Source organism: Pelophylax lessonae (assembly GCF_965119305.1).
Source record: "Pelophylax lessonae genome assembly, chromosome: 2".
Taxonomy (NCBI): Eukaryota; Metazoa; Chordata; class Amphibia; order Anura; family Ranidae; genus Pelophylax; species Pelophylax lessonae.
Window position 1 is genome coordinate 268,453,609 of NC_138769.1, and position 12,766 is coordinate 268,466,374.

At 45.5% G+C, this 12,766-nt stretch overlaps 1 protein-coding gene across 2 annotated transcripts in view; it reads left to right on the forward strand.

The window, feature by feature from the left end:
- Nucleotides 1–12,766, forward strand: part of PLEKHA6 (pleckstrin homology domain containing A6) — a 949,845-nt gene that overhangs the window by 75,155 nt on the left and 861,924 nt on the right. The window lies entirely within an intron of this gene.

Sequence of the window (12,766 nt, forward strand, 5' to 3'; positions counted from 1 at the left end):
ATAGATGACAAGTGAAGAAATTTGCCAATTAAAGTATATAAATCCAATGACACGTTATCATAAATAAAATAAAAACAGTGATATAATCATAAACTGCTAGGTGCTATAATTTAATGAATAGATCTCTCAATATGGTGATCCAGTGGCATAGGGTGCAGACATATATATTGGTGACTATAGTGGCTAAAGGAGGTAAATATACAATATATATATATATATATATATATATATATACACACACAGTGCCTTGCGAAAGTATTCGGCCCCCTTGAACTTTTCAACCTTTTGCCACATTTCAGGCTTCAAACATAAAGATATAAAAAATGTAATTTTTTGTGAAGAATCAACAAGTGGGACACAATCATGACGTGGAACAAAATTTATTGGATATTTCAAACTTTGTTAACAAATAAAAAACTGAAAAATTGGGCGTGCAAAATGATTCAGCCCCTTTACTTTCAGTGCAGCAAACTCTCTTCAGAAGTTCAGTGAGGATCTCTGAATGATCCAATGTTGACCTAAATGACTAATGAGGATAAATAGAATCCACCTGTGTGTAATCAAGTCTCCGTATAAATGCACCTGCACTGTGATAGTCTGAGGTCCGTTTAAAGCGCAGAGAGCATCATGAAGAACAAGGAACACGCCAGGCAGGACCGAGATACTGTTGTGGAGAAGTTTAAAGCCAGATTTGGATACAAAAAGATTTCCCAAGCTTTAAACATCCCAAGGAGCACTGTGCAAGCGATAATATTGAAATGGAAGGAGTATCGGACCACTGCAAATCTACGAAGACCTGGCCGTCCCTCTAAACTTTCAGCTCATACAATGAGAAGACTGATCAGAGATGCAGCCAAGAGGCCCATGATCACTCTGAATGAACTGCAGAGATCTACAGCTGAGGTGGGAGACTGTCCATAGGACAACAATCAGTCGTATACTGCACAAATCTGGCCTTTATGGAAGAGTGGCAAGAAGAAAGCCATTTCTTAAAGATATCCATAAAAAGTGTTGTTTAAAGTTTGCCACAAGCCACCTGGGAGACACACCAAACATGTGGAAGAAGGTGCTCTGGTCAGATGAAACCAAAATCAAACTTTTTGGCAACAATGCAAAACGTTATGTTTGGCGTAAAAGCAACACAGCTCATCACCCTGAACACACCATCCCCACTGTCAAACATGGTGGTGGCAGCATCATGGTTTGGGCCTGCTTTTCTTCAGCAGGGACAGGGAAGATGGTTAAAATTGATGGTAAGATGGATGGAGCCAAATACAGGACCATTCTGGAAGAAAACCTGATGGAGTCTGCAAAAGACCTGAGACTGGGACGGAGATTTGTCTTCCAACAAGACAATGATCCAAAACATAAAGCAAAATCTACAATGGAATGGTTCATAAATAAACATACCCAGGTGTTAGAATAGTCAAGTCAAAGTCCAGACCTGAATCCAATGGAGAATCTGTGGAAAGAACTGAAAACTGCTGTTCACAAACGCTCTCCATCCAACCTCACTGAGCTCGAGCTGTTTTGCAAGGAGGAATGGGCAAAAATTTCAGTCTCTCGATGTGCAAAACTGATAGAGACATACCCGAAGCGACTTACAGCTGTAATCGCAGCAAAAGGTGGGCCTACAAAGTATTAATTTAAGGGGGCTGAATAATTTTGCACGCACAATTTTTCAGTTTTTTATTTGTTAAAAAAGTTTGAAATATTTAATAAATTTCATTCCACTTCATAATTGTGTCCCACTGGCCACTTGTTGATTCTTCACAAAAAATTACAGTTTTATATCTTTGTTTGAAGCCTGAAATGTGGCAAAAGTTGGAAAAGTTCAAGGGGGCCGAATACTTTCGCAAGGCACTGTATTTATCTATGTATATATGTGTGTGTGTGTGTGTGTGTGTGTGTGTGTATATATAATATATATATATATATATAATATAAATAGGTTGAATTTTAATAATCAAAAATTAGAGACACAGCTGTAATAATATACAATATATGCAGTAGTGAATAAAGTGATAAGTGCGGTGATGTAGTGGAGATAATTTAGTAAAAAATATTAAAGTGAAGTGCAAGGTGGACTATATAAATCAGGGATTAAAGTGCAAATGCTCTTATGCACAGTGAAAATGATGCACAGTGAAAGTGATCCAATGCTCAGTGCATAAATCCTAAATCAATGTCCATAGGTGGTGGTGCTCAATCTTCATATGGCAATCCCAAAAATCTTATTATTATAAGAGGATGCCCGGGGTGGTTATAAAATAGATTGCACAAACCTAAACCCACACAGGGATATTAGGCAGGGGTATATATAAGCTGTATACCACAGTGTAGAGATGGCTGGTCCTGGGGGTCCTAGACACTGTTTCCACATCTGTACATCTTGGTACCAAAGGGGGTAGGGGAGTAAGTACTGTTCCACAGCATTCAATATGTTTCCTGGTTGGTACTCCAGCAGTAGTGTGTATGTAAATGAACAAGGGGGGAGGAACGATACATAGTGTGATACCGTAATATAAATTTATTTGAAATATCACAAAGAAAGGTACTCACAATATGGTAGTAGGTATTGCGCATAAAAACATCCAAATATCCAAATATGGGGGACCGTGTAAGCACACGCCAAAGGGTTCGTAGCTCCGAAACGCAGTGCGTTCCACGAAGGTCTCCGGATCAGGAAGTGACGCAACTACGCTATACGTGTTTCGTTAGACGTCCTCAGCAGCGTCACTTCACTTCCTGGTCACCACTATATGTACGCTGCGGTTGCTCGGCAACGAAGCCAACGGAGTCACACGCTGCAAAAGACCGTGGATTTCCGTGCTTCTGGATGCGGAGTCACACATAATTATCTTTATTGAAGTTTATGGCAAAAAAATAGATGGAAAATTTAAATAAATCTTTATATGAATATATTGCCAATTGTATGTATGTATAAATAATTAACTCAGCGTACATAAGTAAACCCCATAGAATAAATTAAATATGTACATAGTAAGTGTGATCATAACATATGTATAAAAATGAAACATGAAATAGCATAAAATAAATATAAAATTAAAATAAATTCACAGGAGTGGTCTAATATAAATGAGATTAAAAACCTCTTATTGTAAATATAGACAAAGAAATTAATTTAATAAATTTGGGTTAAGAAGAATAAAGATGAAAAATTATAAATAAATATATGAAAGTAGAATCAGATGGTTAAAATTTATAGTAAATTTGTATTGTAACACTAATGTGCACTAAAAACTATTACCAATTTCATGTTATAAATGCATTAGTCTGGTTATTTTTATATATGAAATACAATTGATTATGCTTACTGGGCAGTGATTTAGTGGAGAATGGTTTAGAAACATGTTTGACTTTATCGGGTTAATCAGGCATAACATAACTGGGAGGTTTTTTAACCAAATGTACTTGTATATTTATTCTGTGTTAGAGGAATCACTTTGTTTATAGCAAAAATATAAAAATGTTGTATACCTTTTTATATTAGGGGTGCACCGATCCGACTTTTCTAGTCCCGATACCGATGCCTGGCTTTGTGTTTCTGACGATACCGATCTTGAACTATTGTTTTGTTATAATAATTGTGCATTCAATCACACTCAAAATTAAAAAGAATAAAAAAAAAAAAAAAAAAACTGTTTATTGCTTGAACATACAATAGCAATCAAACAGTAAACATGTAAAAAATATAAAGTGCAAAATCCTGCAAACAGGAATTTAAAATGCAACATAGAACATAGCAGCTGAACCTGAGAAATATATATTTATATATATCTCTATATCTATCTCATATATATATATAGCCTTTAAGGGTAATTGCAGGGATTTTTCTTGTAGGCACTGTCTGTCTGTGGCTGAGCCCGGGAAGCATGCAGCTGCAGTACAGAGCAAAGCCTCTGCTTCCTGTGTATGGCTCCTCCATTCACAGGCGGAGTGCATCTGATATCACTCTGCCTGTGAGGTGGACCTATACAGGAAGTAGCGGCTCCCTGCAAGTAAGTGACGGCTGAGCCGGGACTCAGCAGACACCGGGGTAGGTTCTGCTGCGATGAAACCGGATCGGCCCCTGGACCTGTTAATTTTACCGATCCAGCTATTTTGGCAGTATAGAGGCCGATATCCGATCCTAATATCGGATCGGTGCACCGCTACTTTACATATTATTGAAAGCGCCACTTCCCAAGTTAATATGCAGAAAAAAAAGTTTCCAGAGAAGCGAAGAAACAAAACTGACTTTTTTTGGGTGCATATTTCGTCACTTGAATTGAACAAAGAATTTTACATGTACCGTTTCTTAAAAATCATACATTAAGTATACATGAAAATAATTTGACAATCAATACATTTCCTAATCCTTTATATTTTGTACAGTTTACTATACCCTTACAGTATGTGAATCCTATTTGGTATGAATTTTCAATTATTGGAAATAGTCAATTCCATGTAGGGTAGTTGGCAGATTAAAACCACTTGCCGACCGCCTAAATGTAAATATACATCATGATTTTGAGGTTAAATAGCTGCCATAACCCAGACAGCTTTTTTTTTTTTTATTAAGCGGCCAGCTTTCCCATAAAAGTGTTGGCAGTGGTGGTTTTACCACGGGATCACTTTTATAGGTGACGGGGGAGGGGCACCCCCTCCCGTCACTGGTTGTTTTTCGAGCTTACCGGAGCCACCGATGAAGTCCGGAAATTATCTGGTGCAGCCGATTGCTGGGCAGGAAGTTTAGTGAGGACAAGATGGCCATCACTCGGCTCTCTGCCCTTGAAGGACCGAAGCGACCTCTGACATCACTTCCAGTAAAAATGTTAAAAAAAAAAAAGAGACATTTTTTTTTGCTTATAAGGTTAAATGAGAGATCTAGGGTCTTTGCGACCCCAGATCTCTCAATAAAGAGGACCTGTCATGCTTATTTCTATTACAAGGGATGTTTACATTCCTTGTCTATATTAATAAAATACAAGTGTCTCTGCGTCCACTCCAGTCCCTGTGTCCGTGGGATTGTGCTACTGCGCATGTGCCCCACGGACAGCCGTTACATTAATCGTGCAGCTCTACAGTAGAGGCTTTTGAACAGTCAAACAGCTTTTAACGGTTCTCTCTCAGTTTAAACGTTTACAGGTGGTGGATACGGCTCCACAATCCAGCCCCTCTTTCTGTCCCTCCCTCTCTTGGACATGTGGCCCTGCTTAGTGAAGAGGGGCGCACCCAAGCTGCTATCTAGAGCGAGCACGCTCTTCAGGTGCTTCTTTTTCCATGGCATCATGTCCCCACTCCCCAGCTAAAATCCGGAGGCAGAGACCGCATGACACAAGCAGTGAAGTGTCCTCACCTCCCAGCAGCTGGACGATGTTTCCCTGGCTGTTATGTGCAAGATTCTAACTCCTCCTCCAGTGGGCTATGATGTTCCTGTGTCCTCCAAATACCCCCCCCTCCTTCACCCCTCACTCGGGGGCTGTGTCCGCTTCTCCTCCAGCTGATGCGAGGAGTGGGGAGTGAACTAGTTGACAGGATAGAGAGGAGGGAGGAGTGTAGTGAAAACTTCTCATGTCCAGCTATCCCTGCATGAACACAGCTATAGACTTCACACATGCCACTTTGTTATTTCAGAAGAGGAGACATGGTAAAGGGCATAGTAACCGGTTTCTTGTGTCTGTTCCCTGAAATGAACATAGTGCTATGTGTAGGGAGCATACCTGTGTTCAGTACATAGCCGCTCTGCAGAAGAGAGGGAGACTGGCAACTCCCTGCCATCTAAAGTGACCCCGGATATTTCCCCAGAGTCTCATAAATTGTACATAAAAATCATCCCTATGTCACTGATCCCATCCCGCCACCACTATCCCTCTGTCACTAATCCCACCACCATTCCTCTATCACTGATATCATTCCCCCCCACCCCAACCACATCTGCCTCTGACTGATCCCCCCCCCCCCATCAGGCAGTAGTGGTGGGGATAGGGATGACATCAGTGGTGGTGGTGGAGGCATAGGGATTACATTAGTGGGAGTGGACTGATGTCATTCCTATCCCTTCATCACCACTGCCACTGATGTCATTCCTATCCCTTTATCACCACTGCCACTGATGTCATCCCTATGCCACCATCACCACTGCAACTGATGTCATCGATATCCCACCATCACCGCTGCCATTGATATCACTACCGCCACTGATGTCATCCCTATCTCTCCATCACCACTGCCACTGATGTCATTCCTATACCCCCATCACAACCTCCACTGATGTCATCCCTATCCCTCCATCCTCACCTCCACTGATGTTATCCCTATCCCCTCACCTCCGCTGATGTTATCACTATACCCTCACCTCCACTGATGTTATCACTATAACCTCACCTCCACTGATGTTATCACTATTCCCTCACGTCCACTGATGTCCTCCTTATCCCCTCACGTCCACTGATGCCATCCCTATCCCCACCTCCCCTGATGTCATCCCTATCTCTCCACCTCCCCTTATGTCATCCCTATCTCTCCACCTCCCCTGATGTCATCCCTATCTCTCCACCTCCACTGATGTCATCCCTATGTCCCCACCTCCACTGATGTCATCCCTATGTCCCCACCTCCACTGATGTCATCCCTATGTCTCCACCTCCACTGATGTCATCCCTATGTCCCCACCTCCACTGATGTCATCCCTATGTCCCCACCTCCACTGATGTCATCCCTATTTCCCCACCTCCACTGATGTCATCCCTATGTCCCCACCTCCACTGATGTCATCCCTATGTCCCCACCTCCACTGATGTCATCCCTATATCCCCACCTCCACTGATGTCATCCCCATATCCCCATCTCCCCACCTCCATTGAAGTCATCCCCATCTCCCCACCTCCATTGATGTCATCCCCATCTCCCCACCTCCATTGATGTCATCCCCCATCTCCACCACCACTGCCACTGATGTCCTCCCTATCCCTCCACCACCGCTGCCAACAATGTCCTCCCTATCCCTCCACCACCTCTGCCAACGATGTCCTCCCTATCCCCACCACCACTGCCACTGATGTCATCCCTATCCCTTCATCACCACTGCCACTGATGTCATCCCTATCCCTTCATCACCACTGCCACTGATGTCATCCCTATCCCTCCATCACCACTGCCACTGATGTCATTCCTATCCCTCCATCACTACTTCCACTGATGTCATTCCTATCCCTTCATCACTACCTCCATTGATGTCCTCGCTATCCCCCCACCTCCACTGATGTCATCCCTATCCCCCCCCACCTCCTCTGATGTCATCCCTATCCCTCCATCATCACTGCCACTGATGTCATTCCTATCCCTCCATCACTACTGCCATTGATGTAATCCCTATCCCTCCATCACCACCTCCATTGATGTCCTCACTATCCCCCCCCCACCTCCTCTGATGTCATCTCCATCCCCTGTACTCCTAGCAGTGTGAAACTAGCCTAAGCATATGTGTATGGAAAGCTGCATGGGAGGCTCAAACACATAGAACAATCTGAATCTATATTAATAAAATGCAAGTGTCTCTGCGTCCACTCCAGTCCCTGTGTCCATGGGATTGCGCTACTGCGCATGTGCCCCACGGACAGCCGTTGGGACGCAGAGACTGGGTGGGCGTGTGCAGGAGCGAATCCCCGCCCACCTTTCAGCATCCTCCTCAGGATTGGCTGACGCCTACTCCATCATCCAGCTGGGGAAGGAGAAGTACTCCACCTCGGTGGCGGAGAAGAGCGCGACTCCGGTATGGAAGGAAGAGGCCTGTCGGATAATCCCTCCCGTTGAAAAATGCATCTGACGGACTGCGCATGCGCGGTAAATGACGTACCTCCAGCTGACTGCTCCGCTCAGCTGGGGTTGACGTTATTATTGCGCGTGCGCAGTCCGTCAGATGCATTTTTCGGTGGGAGACAGTGCGGGAAGAACAGCTGACTGAGAAGAGATGGGGAGGCATTATCCGACAGTACACCGGCATAGCGATCATTACTCAGGACACCGTACCCCACTGACACCTACCTGCCTCTACCATCACCTACCTCTGCCACCTACCTCTACCATCACCTACCTCTGCCGCCTACCTCTACCGCCTACCTCTACCATCACCTACCTCTACCATCACCTACTTCTACCATCACCTACCTCCCTCTGCCACCTACTTCCACCATCACCTACCTCTACCATCACCTACCTCCCTCTGCCACCTACCTCTACCATCACCTACCTCTGCCACCTACCTCTAACATCACCTACTTCTACCACCTCCCACCCTCTACCACCTACTTCTACCATCACCTACCTACTTCTAGCGTCACCTACCTCTGCCTAGCTTCACCTACCTACCCCTTCTACCTGCCTTCTCTGCCACCTACCTTTACCACCTACCTCTGCCAGTGGTCCTGATTACTTTGTACAATGTTTACTAAACCCTCCACACAGACATGGGGTGGTGATCAGAGTGAAGGATACTTTGTATGGGTATGTCCTGTGTGATGGTATTCATCCTCTATACATCTACATTTCATTCCTAACGCCATCCCATCTATACAAAAGTACAAGTGTCTCTGCGTCCAGTCCCTGTGTCCATGGGATTACGCTACTGCGCATGTGCCCCACGGACAGCCGTTGAGACTTGGAGCGCAGAGACTTCGGGCGGCTGGTGTAGCATCGGATAATGCCTCCCATCAAAGAATGCATCTGACGGACTGCGCATGCACTGTAAATGACGTCACTCTGGCTGACTGCTCCGCTCAGCTGGGGTTGACATCATTATTGCGCATGCGCAGTCCATCATATGCATTTTTTGATGGGAGACTGCGGGAACAATCGTCGGATTCTGCCTGACGATCTGCGCATGCGCGCAGCGTCATAGCAGGAACGCAATTCTATTGGGCGGGCTATGGCTGGTCGCGCAGTTTGTCGGATGCACTATCCGACGGTATATAGAGAGCGGAGGGGAGAGAATCTATTCTCAGATTCTTCCTCGCTCTCTGTTCTATCTATGGGGACGGATTGGATTGCAGAGTATTCATTCTTATATGAGAAATGGCGGGAATATTGTCTGATTAGAGAACACAAACACAGCTCTTATCGGGGCACTCCCCTTTAATGTGCCCCGATAAGAGCTGTGTTTGTGTTTTCTAATCAGACAATATTCCGCCATTTCTCATATAAGAATGAATACTCTGTAATCCAATCCGTCCCCATAGATAGGACAGAGAGCGAGGCAGAATCTGACAATAGATTCTCTCCCCTCCGCTCTCTATCTACCATCGGATAGTGCATCCGACAAACTGCGCATGTCAGTGTCGTCACTGCCAGCACAGCTGATCGGAGCAGTCAGTTGGAGTGAGGTCAGTCCGCCGGATACATTCTTCGACGGGAGGCATTTTCCGACACAACACCGGGCGAAACTGATGAAGCGGCGGGTGTGCGCGGGCACGCGGCGGGTGCGCGCTCGCGTGGACTTACTGCTAAGGGCGAGCGATGTCACGGGAGAGCCGCTCGGTCAGCTCTGCGCGTGTCCCCCATGTTGTTTGGCAACAGGGAGGCTATGCGGAGAGCTGGCTACGTCATGCGGCTCTTGCGTTGTTAGAAAAAAGAACGAGATAAGCGAAATCCACCCAGTCAGCTCTGCGCATGTCCCCGACGTTGCTAGGGCAACAGCTGACAGAGGCTCTCGCTTAACTGAAACAAGTCTGTTTTTATAAATGTTTGACCACATATGTTCTAGCGCCCGTTCATTTAACGGGCTTAATGTCTAGTAATAGGAATAAAAGTGATCAAAAAATTAAAAGGGACAGTGCAAAAATAAAATGTAAAGCGCCCCTTCTCTCCATGCTTGTGCGCAGAAGTGAACGCGTACGTAAGTCACCCCCGCATATGTAAGCAGTGTTCAAACCACACGTGAGGTGACGTTGCGATCGTTGGAGTGAGAGCAATAGTTCTAGCTCAAGATCTCTTCTGTAACTCTAAACCGGTGTAACGTTAGAATTCCATACCTCGTTAGATTTCCATACCCTCGTCACTTCCTGTCTCAAACAGATGAGTAGCACAGCAGTGCGCATGCTCAGAGCCCCGGATACGTAATTGAACAGCAAAGAATTTGACAAGTGCGCATGCTCGGAGGGTAGGAAATTATCACGGCACTGTGTGTAATGTTATACTTGCGGCGGTCCTGATCTCGCCTAATAAATATAAAAGCGGTGGCGGGTGTATGAGATGTAAATGACGGCGATCGCGGCTCCGTGATCCGCTTTTATATTTATTACCTGAGAGCAGGGAAGTGACAGGGGAAGGAGCGGAAATGAGCCATGTTGCAGAGGAGCTGTTTTAATGTAACCGCCGCAAGTGTAAGTAGCGTGAGAAATCCATACCCTCCGTAGGTGCATCGGAAGTGACGAGGGTATGGTTTTCTCACGGGTATGTTTTTTTTCACGGAACACCGGTAACCTGTGACAAAGTTTAAAGCGTCTCCTATGAAAATTTTTAGTAGTTTGTCAGCATTCCACAAGCTTGCACAATTTTAGAGCTTGACAGGTTGGGTATCTATTTACTCAGTGTAACATCATCTTTCACATTATATAAAATATTGGGCTCACGTTACTGCTTTGTTTTTTTTTGTTTTTTAATTCATTTAAGTGTATTTTCTCTGTCGCTCATTGACAGACGTAGTCTTCTTGATTCACAAGAACTGGGTTATGTTGTCTCCGCAGGAGTAGGACTAGGCAGAAAAGAAAAAACGTTCTGGCTCCACCCTAGGGGCAGTCCCAGAGGGTATATCCTCCCTCTCTCTGCTACAAGGCATCAGTTTTTTTTCTGTCTAGTCAGGAGTAAGGACCTAAGTTCCTTGCTGGGATCTCTGGTCCTGGCAAGATTTTTTTTTAGAAAAAATATTTTTTAGGTAGTTTTTTCTCCAGTGTTTTTTCCTGTGAGATCTTCAAGCAAATACGCCGGACTGGGCGACACCAGTGGTCACCCCAGCCGGCCTACGAGCGCGCGCAGACCATTGCATTACACTTGGTCGGCCGCGACACATTCAAGTAAGTATGCAGGGCCGGGCGACGGGCTGGATGTTGAGATCCAGTGGTCACCCCGGTTTCTGCCTACGAGCGCGTGCAGACCAGAGCTCCGCGCTGGGTCGGCCGCGACGGAGTCCCATTGGAGGGACTGACCTTGCGAGTTAAAAGTCTCGCTTGGACGCCAGGAACCAGAGAGTCGAGGTGTCCGGAGTGGTCCACAACCCCCCACCCCGGTGGAGAGGGTATTGTGAAGAGAGGGTGCCTGTCGGTTCGGTATGGTGAGTAAACGTTCCCTTTTTTCCTCGTTATGAGGCAGTATGAATTATGGGCCCCTCCATACATGGTCAGTATCTGTCTGACACTAAAAGTCCCCCTTGTAAATACAGCATGTGTTTGGTGGGAAGTGGACTTGGTTTGAGAGCTAACACTCTACCCAGCAGACTGTAGTATTACAGCAGACATAGGAGGTATAATCCTACCTTAATTGTAGTGTACCTCCTGCAGATCGATAAACCGCCATTTAGCAGAGATGCAGGTGGATGTGCTGGGAAAAACGATTTTGGCAGTCTGCCGCCATTTTGCCGTAGACCGGGTGCATGAATGTCCTCAGGTCACGCCGGCCGCCATGTTTTTGGAGTCTATTGTCTCCTGTATGGGGGCGGCCATGTTTGATGAGCCCAGCTACCTCGTGGAGAGCTGAGAACGCCGGAAGGCGTACACAGGGGGCGGAGCCACGTCCTTCTACCCGGGAAAACTAACACAGCTCTTTCCAGTCTGTAAAAGACAGACGCTGACTGCAGTTGGTTGGAAACTTCTCTGCATCGGGTGGTGAGCCTTGAGGGTCCCTCTCTCTCTCTGTGGGGATCGAGAAGCAGGTACTCTGAGGGGCGCTATTGCGCTAGGGGGATACACATAAAAAAAAAAAAAAAAAAAAGTTTTTGTTTTTTCTGGCAAAGGTGTCCTGAATTAACATGGACCCTGCCACTCATGTATCTCCACCGGATCCCCTCGAGGTGTCTGCAGGATCCTCCAGCACCCCACTGACGGTTGAATCATTGTCAGCTATTATGGAAACTTTTGTGTCCCGGGTGGAAGTGGCTTGTCAGGGACAGGGCGCAAGAAAGCGACCCCCGCCTAACCCCTTATTATCTGAAACTTTGGATTCAGAATCTGAGCCTATTTCTGCAGTTGCAGGTACTTCATCTGGGATTGGTGTCTCGGGTACTGTCTCTTCAGACAGTGAGGAGGATGTTTCGGCATCAGCCATAGCCCGAGAGGAAGCGTTGGTAAACGCACTCATTGTATCTGTTCAAGAAACCTTAAGATTACAGGGTATTCCGTCGGAAATAGCTGAAACTGAAATCCCCTTTGGGACTAAAAAACGCATCAAAGTAGCGAAGGTTTTTCCATTGCCCAAATGTTTTGGCAATCCAATCAAAGAAGAATGGAGTCTGCCAAAACGCACTTCTGCTATTTCTAAACGCATTAACAGGCGTTATCCGTTTGAGGAAACCCTCATTAAGAAATGGACAGAACCACCTGTGGTGGATTCACCAATTGCTAGATTGAATAAAGCCACGGTTATTCCTTTAGAAGACGCCCCGTCTTTTAAAGATCCAGTGGATCGCAAGATAGAAGCTATGTCTCGCACCATGTTTTCCTTGATTGGATCAGCTTTCAGACCAATAATTGCTATTGGACTGGTTTCGCAGACT